Here is a 20,528-nt window from a genome sequence, read left to right as displayed (position 1 = left end):
GAGTGGGAATGGCTGGGAAGGAGAGATGAGGAGGGGAGGAAGCCTGGGGATGAGTAATCTTCACTCTTTCTTCTGCTGGGTAGCCAGCAGGGACAGGACTTTCCCTCTCTCGTCAAGGGTCAGGAGAAGGAGCATAACCTGAGGGGGAACCTTGCCTCGCCTCGCCTGCCGGCCTGGAAGGAAGAGGTGTAGCCAAAGGAAGCTTCACTCACCTCTTTCTCCGCACCAGCCCCACCACAGAGGGCCAGAGAAGAGGAGACAGCAGACAGGGAGGGGTAAAATGTCTTTCTCCTCTTTCCTGGGGCCTCAGGGAGGAGAGATTCTGCTCTGCACTACGCTTGTGAGAGAAGTTGACTGGTGCTGTCCTAGGGACTTCTTTAGCCAGGCGTGATCTCCCACAGCATCAGAGCAGCAGGCACAGCTCTGCAGGGTCTGGCCTTCCACATGGAAGGTCCAGGAGCAGAAACCAACCAAGTGAACAGGAGTGGAGGAGGGGGGGATATACACAGCCTATGTGTCTGAGTGAGCTGATATGCCTGCGCATTTCCTTTTCAGGCAACCAGTCATGAGTAATGGCAAAGGAGATTCTCCTCGCACATCTCAAAAGAAGGGCTCTGTTCCAGACAAGCTGAATGCCACCCCTCACACTATTGTGGGCAGGGAGGTCACAGGAGAGAAATGCCTTGCAATTCTCTAAAGGCCTCCTCTTGGCCCCTAGAAGAGAGGTTGGCCTCAAGCCTGGCACACTTGTGAAGCTGGAAGCATGAGCATGAAACCGTCAGTGTTCTGGAGTGTTTCCTTTGAATGAACCATTGCCTGGAGACATAATATTCAGTTATAATGGGGGTGACTCCAATTCCACACCGGGAACAACGCTGCACAACAGGATACCTTAAGTAGCGCTTTCAAGTACAACAAAGAGGTAGAGATTTGACAAGAATCATTTCCCTGGGTGTTTCTAGGCCTGGCTGACCCACTTTTATTTAGGAAAGAACTGGCTTATCATTCAAACAGACCGTGGAAAACAAGCAGCTACTCTTAGAGCTGACAATGAGGTGCTGAAATATTTATTTCAGCGCTGCAGAGAATTAAAATTAGATATCAACAAAATCAATAAAAATAGGTTGAAGAACTATATGGAAAGGCAAGAGATTTATTGGGCAAATCACAGGTTTTTTGGACATTTTAGTCTCAGACTAGAGACAGTAAAGCTACATTATTTATGTATTTTGTAAAGGTAATATTAATTCATATGCTAGTACAATTTTCCCCTTCTAATCTCTTACTGTACCTGTGTTTATTCATTGCAAGATCTGGTCCTTCAAAGACATGCTATAAAATAAGATAGCATTCTCTAAAGGATGCAAGCCCCTCACTTGAGTCCTCTTGATGCCAGGGCCTTGAACCTTGCACACAGCTGCAGGGTAGTTATTATTGTTTCATAGTAGCAAGTGTATCTTTTCAACTCTAACCAAGATGAGAGTAGGTTGACATGTCATTCAAAGAAGCAGGAGTGACTAGGGGCTGAGCCAAAAACAGCCAAGTGTTTTGTTATTTTGTTTGAATTACCAGTAAATCCAAACCCCAGAAGCAGGGCAGGTTTGTACGTTTTACAGTGTTCAAAGCAGTGTGTAAACTCCAGCTGCTTACACAGAAGAGAAACTTTAATAGTGGGAATGATATGTGGCGCTTAGGTGCAGCCTAAAACTGAGTTCATTTCAGTACAGCGCACAGGAGTCACTACAGGAACACGCAGAATTCATCAGGAACATTTACAACATTCGTATTCCATACACAGATCTTCCAGGCATTCAGCTGTGCTCACCTGCTCTGGTTGGCTAGAGGCGCCAAATGGCTGGAAAAATGGGGCACAGTTAGAGAAACTGGGAAAAAACCTCATTCTTCCTTCTTAAAACTTTTCTTCCAATAAAACTTTTTTTTCCCCCAGTTGGGGATTTTTTTAAAAAGTGGAATTTTCCCCAACAGAACAAAGGGAATGAAAAAAATGGTTTCAAAATTTTTCATTACAAATACTCCTATGTTAAATAAAACAAGTTTTAGAGGTTTTACATTTTCCATATAACATGGTTCCCTTTTATTCAACTCTTACTAATTGTAAATCAGCAATCTCCTACTGACCTGCCCTTCTCGAACACAGGAGGTTCATACGAAGTCCATGATGAACCCCCTGATAAATGCAGAGCACAGATATTCGAAAGCCCGTTTGTTGGTGGCACATGGATGTAAGCAAATACACTGGAAAACTTGAATGGAGTTTTTAACTTTGGGTTGTTTTAGGGTTCGGTGCTACAAACTACTGAGCGCTCTGATCCAGCAAAGCTCTAAAGCAGGGATCGGCAACTTTTGGCATGTGGCCTGCCAAGGTAAGCCCCCGGCGGGCCAGGCCGGTTTGTGCCGCGTCCACAGGTTTGGCCGATCACAGCTCCCACTGGCCGCTTTTGCCATTCCAGGCCAATGGGGGCTGCGGGAAGCAGCACGGGCTGAGGGAGCTGCAATCAGCAGAATCTGCGGACACGGCAGGTAAACAAACTGGCCCAGCCCATCAGGGGGCTTACCCTGGTGGGCCGTGTGCTAAAGGTTGCCGATCCCTGCTCTGAAGCATGTGCTTTATTTTAAGCATGTGAATAGTACCATTGACTTTAGGAGGGACTACTCATACTTAAAGCTAAGCATGTGCTTAAATGCTTTACTGGACTTGGATATTCAAGTGTTAGAAGCTACAATGAACAACTTACAAAGAGTTATCTTATAAGTTTTGGGGTAAAATATTCCACAACACCTATATTTAACAGAGGACAAATGAAGTCAATGGGAGCTTTAACACTGGACTTTGATGTGGTCAGGGCTTGGCACCAAATCATGAAATCAAAACTAAGAGAAACGTGTCTTCATTGGCTTGCAGTCCAGAAAAGTAAAACATTATTTTAACCCAAATCACAAGCTTCATCATGACTACAGTATAACCCAGGGGTGGGCAAAGTTTTTGGCGTGAGGGTGGCATCTGGTTTTGGAAATTGTGTGGAGGGCTGGTTAGGGAAGGCTGTGTCTCCCCAAACAGCCAGGCGTGGCCCGGCTCCCACCCCTTATCCCCGCCCCCTATCCTCCCCCCTGGGACCCCTGCTCCATCTATCCCCCCCCTTCTCCCCTGACTACCCCCTGCCGCTCCATCCAACCCCTCCTCTCATTCCTGACTGCCTGCTCTCCAGGATCCCTGCCCCATCCAACCACCCCTTCTCCCTGACTGCCTCCGGAACCCCTGCCTGCCCCCCACTGCCCCATCCAACCCCCCTTCTCCTTCCTGACTGCCCCCTGGGATCCCTGCACCTATTCAATCCCCCTGTTCCCCACCCTCTGACCACCCCGACCCCTATCCATACCCCTGCTCCCTGACCACCATCCCGAACTCCCCTGCCCTCTATCCAACCCCACCTGCCCCCTATCCCCTTACCGCGCTGCCTGGAGCACCGGTGGCTGGCAGCGCTACATCCACACCACCCGACTGGAGCCAGCCATGCCACCGCGCAGCACAGAGCACCGGGTCAGGCCTGGCTCTGCAGCTGCGCTGCCCCAGGAGCTCGTAGCCCCGCTGCCCAGAGCACTGCGCTCGTGGCGGGGTGAGCTGTGGCTGCGAGGGAGGAGGCTAGCCTCCCAGGGCAGGAGCTCAGGGACTGGATAGGAGGATCCTGTCATAGTTTGCTCACCTCTGGCATAACCTCAGAGTTACGAACACCAGAGTTACAAACTGACCAGTTAATCGCACACCCCCTTTGGAACTGGAAGTACAGAGTCAGGCAGCAATAGAGAGACACACACACACACCCTCCCAAGCAAACACAGCACAGTACTGTGTTAAACATAGAACTACTAACAAAATTAAGGGAAACAGGCATTTTTCTTCTTTGTAGTAAAGTTTCAAAGCTGTATTAAGTCAGTGTTCAGTTGTAAACTTTTGAAAGAACAACCATAACTTTTTGTTCAGTTATGAACATTTCAGAGTTACGAACAACCTCCATTCCCGAGGTTTGTACCTCTGATGTTCTACTGTGTTTCTCCATGTAGTTTGGTCTGCTCGCAATGAGTGCAGACTATACAATTCATTGCATTCCATATTAATCAAATGCAGTACTATACTGATGTATTCCTTGGGAACAAATAACTGGGTCTATTAAAAATACTGTAATATTAAACAGATTGCCTGCAGCATTCTCAGGAGAGATACATATGCTAGCATATTGTTTGTGATTGCAACAGGGTTTTATAGATCTTATTCTAATTTTACTGGAGCCGTGTAACATTTTGCCTAAACTGAAAAACTCACTGCAACAACCTTGAAGCACAAAGAGACATTTGAACACAGATCTTTGACTATAGAGTTCAAGGACTCAGTATCTGTAGAATTAGCATGTTTCTTGCATGAATTCAGAAGCTTCATAAAACGGGTGAGACCAAACTACAGCTGTATCTTAGCTCAGTTTATAAGATGTGTTTCGTGTATTCATTTATTCTAGCCCACTGAAATATACTCAAAGTAAATGGCATTTGAAATTAGCATTTGATTACAGTGTATACAGAAAACTCCCTTAGAAAGATAATGTAAAACAAAGCTTAACACTTTTTAATTCTAGCCATTTTCTTTCCCAGTGCCACCTCCTCTTCTTCTTGGTCATTTATGTTTTATCACGTGCTGCTCTCTGGTGCTTATGAAGAGCTCTTTATTAAATCTGCCATTAGGGAAAGTGTTAATGGAAATAATTAAACCTAAAGATTGTTGGCAGTTACTAGAAATTGCCATTTGGATTATTTGGTAGTTCTAGTTCCCTGATGTAGTTTTTACAATGTATTTTGTTGCCTTATGAACACAAGAGCACACTCATTCATTAGATGAGAAACGTACCAGTACCCGAAGCAACCTTATGACTAATTTATTAGTAATGAGGCAGAAATCTTACACTCGTCATTTGCTATAGTATCTCCTTTTGTGAAGGGTCCCCCCCACCCAACAAAAAACAGGATTTGGAGGGTGAAGATCCCAAGTGAAATGGTGAAGTTGCTCCATGAGCCACACCAACCTACAGAAGACAACACTGTGGAACGAAGAGACAACAGCAGTGTCTATTTGCAGCTCGCTCATTCTAGGCCTTCCTACAATGCTTTCACCTCCCAGCTCTCAAATGATTTGCTGGGCCCAAGGCTACCTAGTATCAGAGGGGTAGCCGTGTTAGTCTGGTTCTGTAGAAGCAGCAAAGAATCCTGTGGCATCTTATACACTAACAGACGTTTTGTAGCATGAGCTTTCGTGGGTGAATACCCACTTCTTCGGATGCAAGTCAGAAAATTAGAAAGGCTACCTAGGCTCTCGTGGAAGTCAGTGGACCCAGTTCAGTGGAGATGTAAATGGTGACATCAATGGCACATTGGGGGTCAGCTAGGATTGGTGGGTGTAAACCCCAAGCAGTGTAAATGTCACTGATTCGGCATTCAGTATGGATGTGCAAAGTTAGGGTGTTTGCTCACCCAGGGATGGGAGGGAGGTTGTAGTAGGAAAAGCAGCTAACATGAGGGTGTGAGGTAAAGATGATACGCACCACACCCACCCGCCCAACCACAATTTACTGTATGTTGTACCATCCCCAACCATCCCCAGGGTCAAATTCTGCCTCTGGTATTAAAGGGACCAACTCTCTTTGATCTCACTGGGAGTTATGCAAATTGAATCCAGCTCCGAATTTCGTCCTCACAGAATACCACAGCACCTTCAATTAAACCACACTGGTGTTCACCTGGGTGTGCAAACCACATGTCAGTTAAAGTACTTTGCTGCTTACACCCAGCATATCACTAAAGTGGTAACCCCTGGCAAAACCCCCTTCAGTGCGCATAACAGCTTGAGCTCAAAGAGCAGCTTCTGCACTCAGAAACTGTAGCAAGCTCACATCTTGTCTGGATTGGGCACAGAGCAGGGGTGGGGGACACACACGATCAGCGGGTTACACTAACACCACCATATTTTCCACTGCTGGATTTGTCCCATGATTTTAGTCACATTAGCCTTAAACTCATGCAATAACCAAAGTTCCAGGAAGGCATTTATGAGTCCTATAGACATGCAGTTACTTTCAATTTTACTATTCAAACGGACACTGCTACAACCTATTTTTATAGACACTGGTGACTGAAACATCAAAATAAAAGAGACAGCGCTTAAACCGTCTGTCCTAATTTATACAATGTGACAGGTGTGATTAATACACAAGCATAGTGTTGTTACCTTTGTCTGACCTAGGAAAAGCTAAGTCCATGCATTTGAACAAGTAAATTTACTAGCATGATAACCCCATTCCCCTGCACTCCAAATTCAACAATTGTTCACTTCTCAGGAAAGAAACTGCTGAGTATCAGATTAATTATCGGCAACTGATGGAAGATCTCCGGGCAGGGGGGCGAACAGGACCGGATGGTAATTGTATGTGTAACTTCTATGACACTGGGATGGTGAGTGCTAGTTAGAAACTGCCAACTTTGCAAATACATTTGACTCTTGACCAGAGACACCCTGTTATTCCATTATGAGGCCTTTCATATCAACTGACACTGTAGAACAGAGCCAGATTCTAGAGTGGGCAAGTTTCAACTGGGTGAAGACACAGGAGATGTTTGAACTAAACAAGCATTGAATTCAAGTCTCTGGAGGCTTATACATGAAAACAGTACACAGGTCTATCAAGCACTCTTCGTTCCCTCCCTCATGGCACTTGTTTTTTTAAAAGCATAAATATTCTTGGTGGCAGCACTGAATCTAGGACAGGGGTAGGCAACCTATGTCACGCGGTCTGCCTTCGGCACGCGAGCTGATTTTCAGTGGCACTCACACTGCCCAGGTCCTGGCCACTGGTCTGGGGGGCTCTGCATTTTCATTTAATTTTAAATGAAGCTTCTTAAACATTTAAAACCTTATTTACTTTACATGCAACAATAGTTTAGTTATATATTATAGACTTATAGAAAGAGACCTTCTAAAAACGTTAAAATGTATTACTGGCACGCAAAACCTTAAACTAGAATAAATAAATGAAGACTTGGCACACCACTTCTGAAAGGTTGCCGACACCTGATCTAGGAGTTTGTCTACCTGGGAAATTGACCAGCATGGCTATAATGGAATAACCACAGTGTTATAGCTATTCAGGATAATTGCCCCAGGTGGACAACACTCTACTCTGGAATAAAAATGACTTTACTTCAGAACAATTACTCTGTTCTGCAGTATCTCTTTATACCTGTGTAGACAAGTCCTAAACAATGGATTTTGTCAGATATGAAGGATCAGTGCTTGATTTGAAATGAAAAAGATGCTGGGGCTCAAGCAATTAGGTGCTGGGACTCAAACAAGTTTTTTACATTCATAACTGATGCAGCAAGCCCAGAGATGGTGGGGCTATAATCTGCCAAGGCTAGAGGTGCCGGGGCTCAGTCCTGGCAAACCCTGGCACAAAGTAAGCACCGTAAGGGTTAGGATGTTGCATGCTTAACCCACAAGGCTTTATTTATTATCAAAGAATCTAAAAAGAGTAGCATGTGGTCTATCATCATTTAAACCAGTCACCACATAAGAGTGGATCACATTACCACATAAGGGACCTTTTGAGGACATATGTGAAGCCACTAATGTGACAGCAAGATCAGAAGCGAGCAATCACTTACATTGTAAGAAAGGTTGGAAGACACAGAGGAGATATAAATTGTAGGTATCTAAGTTACTCTCTTCTCTGGACTTTTAGGAAGCACTTTATACCCCTTCCTCCCCGCAGAAATTGAACTGGACAAACTAAAACAGGATTCTCATCCCTTTCTCATATCAACAGCAGCTGAAAGGCAAACACTGTCTACTACATTAAGCATGGACTTGGGAGTCAGAAAAATGGGGATCAGGTCCTGAGTCTGCCAGTAGGAGACTAGGCATGGGGATGTCTTTGGGAGCAGATGGTTGGCTGTGGGTGATGGGCAACAAATGGTGATGATTGAGCAGATGGGTAGAAAAGACAAGAAGGGGATACACTTAAAACACTACAGTGGCATAGCTGCTGCACTGCTGTACTGCTTCAGCGTAGACCCTCACTACAGCAACAGAGGAGTTCTCCCATCGCGGTAATTAATCCACCTCCCCAAGAGGTGGTAGCTAAATTAAATGGAAGAATTTCTCCATCGACCTAGCACTGTCTACATATGGGATTGGGTCGGCTTAGCTATATTGCTCAAGCGTGTGGATTTTTCACGTCACTGAACAACATAGGTGGATCGGGGGGCAGCAGTGGGAGAAGGAAGGAGTGATAGAGATTGAAAGCACAAGGGAGGAGGTAGAGAACACAATAGAAATGAAGACGGCAACATGGAAGGCATGGAATGTGTGGAAGTAGAGAAAGAACTGACAGGGATTTGTGGGGGATCTTAATGCATGACAGTCTCTGTTAGCAAGAGTTAGGCTAACTGTAACCCTAATAACGTGAGATTTGTAGAAGCGAGGATTGTGTGAGACGAGTGGAAAAGAACTTTGTGAGAAGTTGTTTCGACCTTGTGTAAATAATGTGTAGATAATATGAAATGTAGACTGGAGTCTCTTAAGTGAGAAAAACAAGATATCAGGATGACCTATGCATAAACAAAATGCAGCTGTTGCTTATTATTGTCTGTAACAAAAGTATAAATGCTTGCTGTAATTGTTTACCTGTTGAGAGACCTGTCTAGGAAGGGGAGACCCTATGTCCTAGAGCACTCTCTCTGTTGTAGCTGCTAAACAGAATAAAGTATCTGACTTTGCTGCAGCCAAACAAATAAGTGAGAACTCTGTTATTCTCCGACAAATGTTTTTCCTATTTCTGTGCATTCATGTTCATTCTGATATTTCTTTATTCCAGCTCTGCTATGGCTTTTTCACTAGCATGACGTTTTCTTTCCTGCGTGGCAGCCCAGCAAGGGTGTGCAGCAATTTCAGAGACCGTTGCGGCATCTTGTTCTTCAGCAGATTTGCCTCATCAGCAATTTCTCCTCGTTTACATTTGCTCCAATTACTGTGAGCGGCTGCTCTTACATATTTCTAAAGGAAGCGTGAGAATTTCCGTGGGGAGGATCCCTTTTGTCAATCTATTCCTTCCATTTCCGAGCACAGGACCCCTGCACTCAGCACAGCAAGGCTTCTGCTGAGCTCACCCCTTTGTTACATTGAAAACATTAACACACAGAGCCAACCTTCCTTTTGATGCCACCGCTCCCAACCCCAGGGCTTTGCCCACTGACCAGGGGCATAGAGCAATGCAAAACAAGGGCAGGTGAAAATGAGGAGAATTCAGGCTGCAATTTGGGAGCCGGCATTGAAGACTGATATAACTGCACTGAATGGTCCCTACGGGCTATCAGAGCAGTGTCAATCACACCTGCACACCCGCTGAACGCCGAACTGGTGCAAGTTAAATTATTTTGCTGCTTGATAGATACAGGTAGCGTAGTGTTTTAATGCACTTTGCCCCTGGAGGCTTGAATTCAACTCCAGTTTATTTCCAACAGCTACTTTCGTATAAACAGCGGTTTCAATAAGCCACCCACTTGGTGTTTGCCCATGACTCAGTGGGGCTGTGAAAGATTGAGCTTTTTGAAACTGGAATTGCAGAGAGGGGGGGGGGATTGCCCGATGGGGGGCAGGGCAAGGGAATGTGGAGAAGAGAATGAGAGGAAGGGGGTGGAGTAGATGGACTGAAATGGAAAGGAATGGGGAGTCAGACAGAGAAAGGTCAGAGGAACAATGGAGGAGATATGAAAGTAAGTAAAGGCAGGATGGCCTCTGGGCAGAACTCTGGTGTCTGAGGATACATCTCTGCCTAGCCACCCATTTCTAAGATGGGTGGCTAGGCAGAGATGTATCCTCAGACACCAGAGTGCCCATCACCACGACATCCCTGCTCAGAGGGCAGTGAAACGCCAGATAAAATATTCTTGAAAACAGACACTCTTCAGGATTTGCTGCTCGTGTGGGGCCTGATCAGGCAGGGCACAATGCCTTGGCCACCCCACCCAGAGCATGTCTGCTGGAGCTGCCCCATCAGCTCTTACCTTTGCAGCATTTGGAGTTTTTATTGAACCATGGAGAGGGGAACAATTTTCTTGGTTAAACACACATACTTTAAAAAAACAACAACATATGGTCTTGTCCTCAGGTTTTCTGTTTCCATTAAACTTGGCTCGGTTCTCTGCTAACCATTTATATCCATGTGCATCACTTATTTACATTCCTCTTACATCCCTTTGGACTTGCCTGTTTAAAAGTCATGCATGCTCCTGGTAATTGTGGCTCATTTCCAGACTGCAGGAAACAACATATTCCTGTTGTGGTTTCTTAACCTGTAATTCATTACCTCCTGTAGTTCTAATATGTCTGTGGATCTGAAGTCATTTGTTATGATCAGCTTTGAAATTCTCCCTCATAGGGCTCCCTCACATCCTGGCCCAGGAAGCAGCAGATCCATCAGGACTCTCTGTATCAGGCATCTGAGATTCCCAGATCCGTGCAACAGCTATTGGCACAGCATGACATGAGTGAAATGAAGCAACGAGATACGATGGGGTGGGATGCTATTGAGCAATTAACACAGTAATCCTGCTTTCTGCTTCTTGTCCCCACGTGCTCTGGCTGTGGCCCTGTACCAGAGTCAGGTTGATATTAACGTATAACAAAAGCTCCGTTTTCACCAGACTACGTTGGCGTTCACACTACCAATCCAGGCATCTAGGATGCTCTATCCGTAGGGACATACTCCTAAGGGGTCACACCAGGAGAGTGGCACCAGTTCTCACCCGGGTTTAGTTCAAGCCTTTGAAGTACTAGTGTAGACAGGAAGCACAGACAGTGAAACTTTTACTTTTTCAGTTGGTGCTCCCAGCACATTCCTGCCCTGCTCCTGGCAGCTCTGAGAGCACAGAGCTCCCTGCCCCCACAAACACAGAATAATTATTAGGAAGCATGCACACCACATGCCCTGGGGATAGAGGTGGCTGTGGCAATGATGCAGCTGCCTCAGCCTCCATCCCCAAGTTCCTGAGACCTGAAATATAGAATACAGCTAAAGGGACATGAGGAAAAGAAGATCCACAACAGGGCCACTTTCCATGCCTCAGGTAAGAATTAGCTCTTTACTTACCACTCCCTGGAGCTCCAGCATCCACTCATTGCTTGCTCTTTCCCCGTGGTCTCATATGTACAAGGGTACAGGACACAGAAAAGGGATGGGAAAACTGGCTGGCCCTCAGGGAGACTCCAATAGAGATAAGGACATAAGAATAGCCACACTGGGTCAGACCAAGGGTCCAGCTAGCCCAGTACCCTGTCTTCTGACAGTGGCTGGTGCCAGATACTTTAGAGGGAACGAACAGAACAGGGCAATTATCAAGTGATCCGTCTAGTCCCAGCTTCTGAGACTCTTCTTCAGAGCGACCTCATGCCCATCTCTGGGTCCTAGCGGGAAACACGAGACAAGGAGACTGTTAGTTCAGCAACAGAACAAAGCACAAAACCAACATCACAAGCAACATCTGCCACTGAGTGAGGACCTTTTCTCCATCATTCTTTATTCTTCATCAGGGCTTCTGAACACTCAAAGAATCCATCCCAATTTTTACAACGAGCCCAATCCATGCTGGGACAGGACTTTGACAAGTGCCACCTAAATACTGAGACCGTGTAGATTGGAAGCATAGTAATAATAAGGTTTATAGATATCTATCTCACTATAGACCTTCAATGTCTTAAATGTAAGGCACTCCCAGAAACCGGGACCACAGCCTGGAGGATACAGAGGAAAGCCTATGTCCAGAATAGCCACAAAGAGTCCTGTGGCACCTTACAGACTAACAGAAGTTTTGGAGCATAAGCTTTCGTGGGTGAATACCCACTTCGCCGGCTGCATTCACCCATGAAGCTTATGCTCCAACACGTCTATTAGTCTATAAGGTGCCACAGGACTCTCTGTTGCTTTTTACAGATCCAGACTAACACGGCTACCCCTCTGATACTATGTCCAGAATAGTCTCAGATCGGTCACTTCCATCCAAACTTGTATGTCTATCCTGCAATCAGAAGTGTAATGCGAGGACACACCCAGGGTTCCTGCCTGGGTTTGTAGAACCTGTGCTGAAGCCCGGGCTGTTGTGTCATTACTATTTTTTGCCATGCTAACTGGTGTGCAGCTAGGGGAGGTTATGCCCATGTTAGCTTTAATCTCACTTCTGAGTACACTTAGCTGCTCCCCAAGTCCTACACTCCTCCTCCATAAATGACACATACTAACTTGCCATCACGCATATTTGCTATAAAACAAGTAAGGCCATTACAGAACAATACATTTAGCAAAAGACTGAGGTGGACCATCAAAGCTAAAGAATTGAAAGCCAAAGCTGAAACCTCACACCAGATCCCCAGCTCGTGTAAATAATCACCACTCCGTTGAGGTCAGCAGAGTTATGCCAGCTACCCCCATCAGAGGATCTGGCCTTTCACCATTTACTTACAAGATTATCAGACTATCACCCACAGCACTAGCTCACCTTGCACACCTTGCACACCAGAGCCGTTACAAAGCCCAGGAACAATGGGTTGATTTAAGGACGGAATGTCAGTCTTTCTAGTTATTTAGCTTTTTTTCTTTTGTGCCTTTTATTGTCACACCCTTGTTATTTCATTAAATGTAATGTACCATTTGTAGGTAAGGATCGTCTCCTTTTCAGCAGCAGCTTGGTTTTTGGTTTCAGTTCTTTTCTTTTTTTTAAATCCACCAAGACAATCCAGACTGATTTACTGCTCTTCCCTGAAGCAGTTATTTGCAATTCCACAGCCTCTAAACTTTTGCTGAAAAAAGGCAGCTACTGTTCTCCCTACTTTGAATTTTGTCTTTATAGAACATCCCACTAGTTTATAGTCTTTATAGAACATCCCACTGAAGATTTCAGCTCAGCCTCCCCCCCAGATCAACATAATGCAGTGTACTGTTATGAGCTGGGCTAAACCTTCTTACAAGCTGAGTTAAAACCGGACTGAAAAAAATATGCATCACCGTGCCCTTATTTTAAGATAGCTGAAAGAGACAGTTAAGGGGACACATCTCAAATGGGGCCCGGGAACTAACACCATGTAGGCAAAGGGCTCCACTGGGGATTGTTCTTACTTTGTGTGTGTGGGGGTGTGTGTGTGTGTGATAAGGTAAAGCACACTGAAACTGAGAACAGACAGAACAGAGAGAGGCAGAGGCGAAAAGCGAGAAAGCCAAAAGCAGCACCTGTAGGCACCTTGTGACCCTGGAAAAAGTCAGAGCGTGCATTTTTGGGTCTGGTGTTAGCTTATAGCCTCATGCCTCATTAGCCAAGAAACTGTTCTTTTGTTTTTGGTTCCTCCTGTGTTCAGAGAAGCAAGACTTTGTACGTTTTTTGTGAACAAACACAGCTGCATCAAAGAAAATACCAGACTACTTCATCAATTGCTACCGCAAATGGAACAACCCCAGCATAGTTAACTTTGACTAGCTGCTCAGGTCAAAAAGAGGCAACAGTATTATGGGTATGGTGTTTTTACAAACCCTCAACAAACTCAGTTTCAATTCCCCCAATCTAAATCTCTTAGTAGATTTAAACATGATTTCTGCTCATATCCAGCACTATATCACTCAATACAGCTCAAAAGAAGCCACTTCCCCCATTCAACTCCAAGACTTCTACAGTTTCATGCCACTCTGATTAGCAGTAGAGATGTGGCATGTTCCTCTCTCTTATCTCCAGTGAGTCAGACCCACTGAATGAACCTGTCACAACCTGGCCCAGCGCCCCTCTCTGGATGGGTACCAGTCTCAGGAGTGGGCCCAATCGCTGTACCTCCTAAGGCAAGCAGGTCTGGGCAGAGTCAGGTCATGGTTCTTAGCTGAGTCTCTAAGGCACATTTCCAGGTGCAGACCTCATGTCTGCACCCCCTCCATGAGATGTGGGGATCCACAGCGCAGCCGCCTTAAGCAATGGTACTAGTGCATCCGCTCTCTTGAGCCCTCAGTTGCTTATACATGTTCCCTCAGAGCCCTACCTTGTGGGCACGCTGAGTTTCTCGATTAACCCTTTCAGGACAAAGTAACAGGCAAGCATGAACACAGAGTTAGCAAAGGATTTTCTGAACCATAGGAACTTTACTCTTAAGGAAGCACTAGAGAGTTACAGATCTTTGCAAAATAACCAACAGCCCCGACATGTTCCTCCTTTTAGTTTGATTTTGTGCCTTCAGCAAATTTGAGTTCTGGCCTAGATTTCAGGCTAGACAGAGTCCCACCTACCTTCTCTCTATTTCCAGCCCAGACTTCTGGCATGTGGACAGGCCTCCTGGTCAGAGAAACCCCTCCTCCAGAGATATAGTCTCTTTCCCTTTTTGCCCATGTGCTCTAACTGGAAAATTCCAGATCCTTCCCCCATGAGGCATCTTTATAGACTATCCACTGCCCCAAGGTGCTGGGTCAGTAGTTGAGAGACGGTCAGAATTGGTGACCCTATATTGTCTGAGAAGCCATCAAAGAGCAATAATTCAACCAGGCACCAAACCTCTAATCCAAATTGGACATTCTAATCCAATATGAATGTTACGTTATGAAATGAAAGTCAGAATGAAGGTTAATAGCTAAGGTGGAAGTTGCAATACAAAACAGAGCTCACAATTAGGTCCTGTCACAGAAGCATCCTGGCAGAACACACATGGAAGCTGCAGGTGATGACAGGCACCATTAACTTGTTCCAAATATAAATTGAAACAAAGATCAGTTTTGTTTTTCCCACTCTGAAAGTCAGGGCCTGATTCTTCTCTCAATACTCCAGTGTTGTTCCATTGGTCTCAGTGGGGTTACTCAGGACTGACTTCTGCCAGCCCCAAACATTTTTAATTTGACTTTTCCCCATAAAAGAACAGATGTTTTTGCATTATTTTCACTTTTCCCAACAAAAAATACTCCCCACAACCATAAAGCTCTTCTGTCAAAAACCTAGGGGAATGGAAAATATCCTTGGGAAACTCAGAGTTGATACTTGTGGAGTTTCCAAGGAACCACCAATCAGAGCATGGGTTGGGTTTTGCCCTACTATGCAACCAGGGGACATGGTCCTCCAAAGTGCAGATTTTCTGTCTCCCTCTTCTAGTGTATCTTGTGGGTCTGACATATTTGTGCACAGAGCTGGCTTGTGCTATTCCTTGGGCTTCCATGTATTCCTTGGCACTATTTGCCTACAACCTGCAGCATGTCTGGTGACTACACCCACGAGGATAGGTTGCCAATACAGAATAGGAACTGGTGGGAATGAACGTTGACCAGGCCAGCATTCTTTGCTGTGCGTAATTCCCTGCTGGTTTGCTGAGGTATGATGCTGTGCAGAATCGCTCTTGGAGACATGCTGCTGCAGGGTGGTTAAACACTGGAATAAATTGCCTAGGGAGGTTGTGGAATCTCCATCTCTGGAGATATTTAAGAGTAGGTTAGATAAATGTCTATCAGGGATGGTCTAGACAGTATTTGGTCCTGCCATGAGGGCAGGGGACTGGACTCGATGACCTCTCGAGGTCCCTTCCAGTCCTAGAATCTATTAATCTATTCAGCCACATAATACGGGGCATGCAGATTAACAACACAAACAGAACTAACCTGGAGGGGCTGAAAGTGATGAGGCTGATGCCACTTTTCTCTAATTAGAGAGGGTAATCTGCAGAGTCCACACATAAGGACACTATTCTTCTACTACACATTTTTAGTACCGAGCTCCAAGTTGTTTCTTCTGCTGCTTTTAATTAAATCCCTGATTTATCCCTTTTGTAGACACAAAGAATTCACCTGGCTTTTACTTTAATTAGAAAAAGAATGTCACAAATCCAACATACTTTTTTCCCTAGTGGACAAATTAAATCCACTGTTAAATTTTGCTAAAGTGAATGAGGTGTGAGCTGGGATGCTCCTGGAATTAGTGCAAAAAGATGCCCATGGACTTATGTCTGTAGGAATGTGCCTGTACTTCAGAACAGACTTGCTGAAAACACAGAATATTACGTCCATACAAATGGCAACTAAGAGTTGCAAATCAGTGTTTAATTAGATGAACTCTTAGCCCCTGTGTTGTGTGAGTCAATAGTAGGCTTTTTACCAAAGGGAAAAGTAGGTTAAAGTGACGCGAGCATGAGATTAATAATGAGTGACTAAAGCCAGCAGAGAGATTCCGTTGGTGAAAGAGAGACGCTTTTGGGCTCCAGAGAGCTCTTCTTCCAGTCTCTGTAGCTCAAAAGCTTGCCTCTCTCCCTCCACAGAAGATGGTGCAACAAAAGATATTACCTCACCCATCTTGTCTCTCTAATATCCTGGGATGTTACAACAAGATGGCTACAACACTGAAAACAAAACTATCATGCAATGTTGCATTACCCTTATCCAAGCGAGGTCTGACAGTCAGTTGGTACTTACCATCACTTGTCTTGCACCCAGCTGTACCACCTCAGACTGAGATTTTCCATTCGTCTCTTCCAGTAACAGAAATGAACTCACCACAGCATGCGTTCTAGTTTGAAGTCACTACGGCCCTCGTTTTAGGCCCTGGCAGCACAAGATATCACAGAGCAACTATTTCAGGAATGGGTGGGGTGACATCGTGTAAAAGCATTACCAGTTTTTTGCCTTCCACCAGGCTGATCTGGGTGGGATTATAGAAAAGGGGAAACTGGTGCAAATGAGGGTGTCATGGGGGAAGTTATGTTCTCTTCTCCTCCACATGGGTAGGCCTCAAGTGGTTATTACCCAGAAGTTTGAGTTGGTTGTGCTGGCTGCAAGCTGTGTTTTTGGAAATAAGGGGCAAGCCCTGAGGAAAAGGATTTAAGGACTCCCCTGCTTCCTTCCCTGGCTTGTGAGTCTGCACACTAGTTTTTAAGCAGTTACTTTGGACTGCAGTGAAATCCTCTCCAACTGGATAGTGAACTAAGGAGAAATATAGAGAAATTATTGGACTTCCACCAGGAACCCATCCCCTTTCTGCACAGAGATGTTATCCTAAGCCTGGGTTAGAACTCAGAACTTCCTGATCCAGTTCATCACTTTCCGCCATGCTGCCTCTTACTAGAATGTTAGAATAGGCATGTGCTTCCTGTTCAGACGTGGTTTTGAATTACTGTTGGACATTATCTATCACATTCCTATCTCTCCCCTGTTTTTAACTAAGTCACTTTGATATGATGATGTATTAAAGGTTGGTGGAATGGGCGCACTTTCTGGCATTTTACTCTCAATCAAAATAAAACAAACTAAATAATATTCCTACAATTTATTTTAGCACTCACAACACACAACAGGGAAAAACTTATTTAGCTGCATTCTCTTTTGACAGAGATTGGAGCAAGTCCTCTATGTAAGTCTGTGTGACACCAAAGAAGAACTTAAAATTCCTCCTATTCTGATCTGTGATCATTGATCACACAGCATCTGTGAATAGCCAGTGACTGCTTTCTGAAGAGTTTATTTTATGATCCTTACATTTTACAGCAAAATGTAATCACTCAACTCAGTCAAGCTTCCTCAGGCCTGCAGACTGTCCAGCTAAGTGAAACAGACAAGAGAACAAGGCAAACAAAAAGCCACATATGGGTTGAAGAACAGAAAAAGAGAAACCTTAGATAAGTTTTTCTTTAAAAAAAGCAACATACTAGCGTAAAGTAGGTTTAAAAGATACACAGCCATTTATATTTAGCAGTTAACACTCAGTATTACAAGTGAAAGACAGCACAGGAAGTGAAATATGCATCACATAGGTTAACCACAAACTTTAATTTACATTTTCAGTACCTGCTGTGCACCTATTTCTCGGAAACTGTGGTAGGATTCAAATATGGGAGAGACTACAAGAAACAGACCCAGGAAACAAATGTTTTGGTATCACTGTCTCAGATTTTAATAAAGGCAAAATGATATCTTTGCACTTTGGTGCTGATGTGGAGGGCTGATAATTGCCTGCTCATTTAATTGTTATTCTCATTTATCTTTCTTTGAACCAGTATGTAAATAAAGGAAAGATTTGAATTACTATTACTATGTAATGCAGACAGTTTCTTATTGGTATCATAGCCATACCACGCAATGTAAAAAAAAAGTCGTTTTCCTAGTTTATCACTGAGCCAGCCTCATTACCATTATACCTAGCAAGTCTTAGCACACCGTTGACATATATCATACAACGAAATGGAGGAAGCTGATTCTGAGAATTGGTGAACTCTGCTTGACTTAGCTGATTGCAATCTTGGTATATCTATCATCATGCAAAACTAGATACTGTAGTGATTTGTTTTTAATAAAGTCCTCATTTGCACAAGTGTATAAGATAGAAGAGCATGGTTTCCTGACACAGCAGGGTATGTGGACTAACCAGGCTGAAGGAAATATGGACTAATGTGCATCTACAAATCTTAATGAAGTACACATTATTAGAGTCAAATCTTTCCCAGTCTCAAGCTTTTTAATCACTGGACACTTCCCATATCATCCAGCTTGCAACTCAGTCATGACCCAAGAAGAGGAAAGAAGGACCGAAGGCCTGCATAACACTGGATTTAGGATGAAGATAACTCACCAAATGTGTGTCTACACTTCAATGTAAGCTCAGGCTTAGCGAGACTCGAGTCAGCTGACTCACGTTAGGGAACCCTGGGCTTGAGAATCTATATTGTATTTTAACCCTAAATTAGGAATTTTCTGACCTGTGCTCAAACCTAGGGCTCAGTGCGCAGACCTGAGTCAAAGTAACCATGCCACAAAGTCCCTAGCCCCCACCCCAAATGTGGCCACTCTAGCTCTAGGACCACAGTAACTGTGTGAAAACTTTTACTGCCTCTCCTGCACATCTTGCAAAAGGCTTGATCAGTTTGCTCTCTATTTCAAACCCAGGAGGCTCTCTGACAGCGTGCTTGCAGATCGGTGATCAGAACAGAATGGGTTAATGCTGACCTGAGCTGCTGCTGTTTGCCAAGAGGGCAGGGGGCTTCCGTTTTCAATAGAGTGCATGGCAGATTGTTGGGATAGAGAGGAATAAGGAAGTTGTTCCATGGAATGGTGGGATACTTCCGAATGATTCCCGGGACCTGAGTCAAGTGGGGTTGCAGCTAGACTGAAAAACAGTTCGGCTTGGACCCTGGGTCCCAGCTTGACTCGAGGTCGGACCTCCAGCCCTGCATGTCCTGGGATCTGGGTCCGAGCCTTGGGTTAGCACAATTGCAGTGTAGACGCAAGGGGTTTAACATTAAGCACAGGCTTACACTGTAGTGTAGACATACCTTAAGGGTCTTGTGCAACCCTCCCTGTGGTCAGTGGAGACAGTCCCATTGAGTCCAGTGGGAGCGGGATCAGGCTCTAACATTCAGTCCAGACAAGATCAGGAATCCTGTGAGGAAAGGAACTGCGGGAACATCTACACTGGGGTGGGGAATAAACCCGTGGCAATGAGTGTCAGTTTGGCTCAGTTGACTTGGGCATGTGCTACAGGGCTACTAGAGCAGTTTAAACATTACCGCTTGGGCTGCAGCCCAGGCTCTGCGACTCTTCCCGCTCACCGGGTTCAGAGCCCAGACTCCAACCTGAGCAGGAACACCTACACGGCTATTTTTAGCCTCCTAGCATGAGCCACTTGATCTAGGCTCTGAGACTTGCTGTTGCAGTGGCTCGGTTGTTGTTGCTATTCTTGCATTGTAGACGTACCCCGGCAGACCTAGGACAGGTTATCCTGGCAGCCCTGACTGATGGAATGAGGCCCCAGTGTAACACAAGTCTGTGATTTCAGGGTCTTGTTAGATTCTAGGCTATTTCTGGAGGGAAAGGATTTTTATGCGGCGGTCAAATAATACCAGAGCTCTGGAATCTGCACTGGTCTCCTGTTGATTTTCAGGTGGAATTTACCGGTAAGTTTTTGGCTTCAATCTATAAAGCCCTACATTGTTTGGGGCCTGGTTACATGAAACACCACCTCTCTCGGCAGTGAGTCATGATCAGCAGAGATGCTCCAGGCAAAAACCTGCCCAATCCCATTTTAAATGGGAATAGTTGCTGGTAGGGCATTCTCTGCGAAGGATCCTTGACTCTGGCCACGTTTCCCCTTTGGGCCTGCCAGGACCTTCCTATGCTGACCTCCCAGGCATGCTAGAAAATGCTTTCAAAGCATCTGAGGAGGTGCTGAGTTGAGGAATGTAGGATCATTAGATGTGGATTTTGTCATACTTGTACCAGCTCTAAAAAAAAAAAAAAAAATTCTATGAGGGGGTTGGGTTTTTTCTTTTTTTTTTTTTTTTTAGATTGGAAAAATTTCACCTTTTCTCTCTCTTGGTTTGTCACCAATCTTTTTCTTCTCCCTCCCTTTTTCGGTGGCAAAAAGGAGGGCGAGCAACGACATATTGCAAAACAAAAATATTTTCATTAAAAAGATTAAATAAA

The sequence above is a fragment of the Mauremys mutica genome, chromosome 7, assembly GCF_020497125.1.
Source record: "Mauremys mutica isolate MM-2020 ecotype Southern chromosome 7, ASM2049712v1, whole genome shotgun sequence".
NCBI lineage: Eukaryota > Metazoa > Chordata > Testudines > Geoemydidae > Mauremys > Mauremys mutica.
Note: the sequence above shows the minus strand (reverse complement) of the source record.